Genomic DNA, 1,475 nt, shown 5'->3' on the forward strand with positions numbered 1-1,475 from the left:
CTGTTATGGACTGAACTGTGTCCCCCAAAACTCATGTGTTGAAGCCCTAACCCACAATGTGACTGTTTGGAGAAAGGGCCTTTAAAGAGGTAATTAAGGTCAAGTGAAGTCATAAGGGTGGAGCTCTAATCCACTGGTGTCATTATAAGACAAGGATGACACATCAGGAAAGTGTGTATACAGTGACAAGGCTACACGAGGACACGGAGAAGGTGGCCATCTGCAAGTCAAGGAGAGAGGCCTCAGGAGAAACCAACCCTGCTCACACCTTGCTCTTGGGCTTCCAGCCTTCAGAACTGTGAGAAAATAAATTTCCATTATTTAAGCCTCACAGGCTTGGTATTTTGTCATGGCAGCTTGAGCTGATGAAGGCATCAGCTGTACTCGTGTCTCGGCCACTATGTTCTACCTGCCAGGATGCCATCAAGCTGAGGCCTCAAGGGTAAGAAAGGATCAGCCAACTGACAGCCCTAAAAAGGGCATTCCCAACAGAGCGAACTGCACTCCCTGAAGTCCCCAGCAAGGAAAGTGAGGCTGGCACCAGACGAGGGGGAAGGCGCAGAGGGCCAGAGCACAAGGCCCATGCCTACAATGCCAGGGAAGGCAGGCTATGACCAGGTACGCCCAACCTGAGAATGATCTGTAAACACCAACTCTGGAATTTGAGTCTCTAGGCTCCCATGTAATTATGCAAAAAAGGTATATTAAATTTTCTTTGATTAATACTCACATTAGCTTGTCTTCTCTGAATACTGACATTGAAAGGAGGGCCAGAACTGAGGAGAAAACCATTTAAATTTGCTGCAAAACCATTTAAATCTATATGTGCAAAGAAATTTTACTCTGGTATTATAAAGTCTGCAAAATAAAATTAAATGAAGCAGTAAACCCATACATACACGAGCAAGAACAAGGGACATGCAAGCTTACTGATATAACTTACCTGGACAAATACAATGGCTTGTTGTGGATAATAAAGAGAGGCAGCAAATCCCATGAAACCAGGTGGATATACCAGCTTCTTTATCTTTGAACCTATTAAATAAAAGGTTGTGGACACCATCAGAAGATTTATTATCTCTATCATCACAGTTTGCCTTATACATCTAACACTGTGTAAGACTCCTTCACACCATGCCAGTGCCAAATTGCTGTGGTTAGGGCATCTCTCCAGACAAAATCTTAAAAGGGGCACAAGGTACCTCTACAGAAATGCCATGGATTTGCTGCTGAGAGCCAAGACAGCTGGTGTAACAGCATGTGTGTGTTAGTGGAGAGAGTCCAGCCTCACTCAGGTGGGCATTGTCACCACTCTCCTTTAAGGTCAGTTCCCTCTCAGCTCACCCAGAGAGAGAACCTGCTTCTCAACAAGTCCCATCTATATGTAAAAAGTTCTTATTAGAGTTTCAATCGCCTTGCTCTTAAATATGACTGTACAACAGAGGAAAGGTGAAGAAAGCTCACAACATAAAAGA

General features: G+C 44.1%; 1 long non-coding RNA gene across 1 annotated transcript in view; it reads right to left on the bottom strand.

The window, feature by feature from the left end:
* LOC104992592 overlaps nt 1–1,066 on the bottom strand; it is a 17,697-nt gene extending 16,631 nt beyond the window's left edge. Inside the window, exon 1 of the long non-coding RNA XR_825726.1 lies at nt 944–1,066. This is a non-coding gene — a long non-coding RNA (uncharacterized LOC104992592). The remainder of the gene's footprint in view (nt 1–943) is intronic.
* Nucleotides 1,067–1,475: the final 409 nt, after the last annotated feature.

Source organism: Bison bison, unplaced genomic scaffold (assembly GCF_000754665.1).
Source record: "Bison bison bison isolate TAMUID 2011002044 unplaced genomic scaffold, Bison_UMD1.0 scf7180017848590, whole genome shotgun sequence".
Lineage (NCBI taxonomy): Eukaryota > Metazoa > Chordata > Mammalia > Artiodactyla > Bovidae > Bison > Bison bison.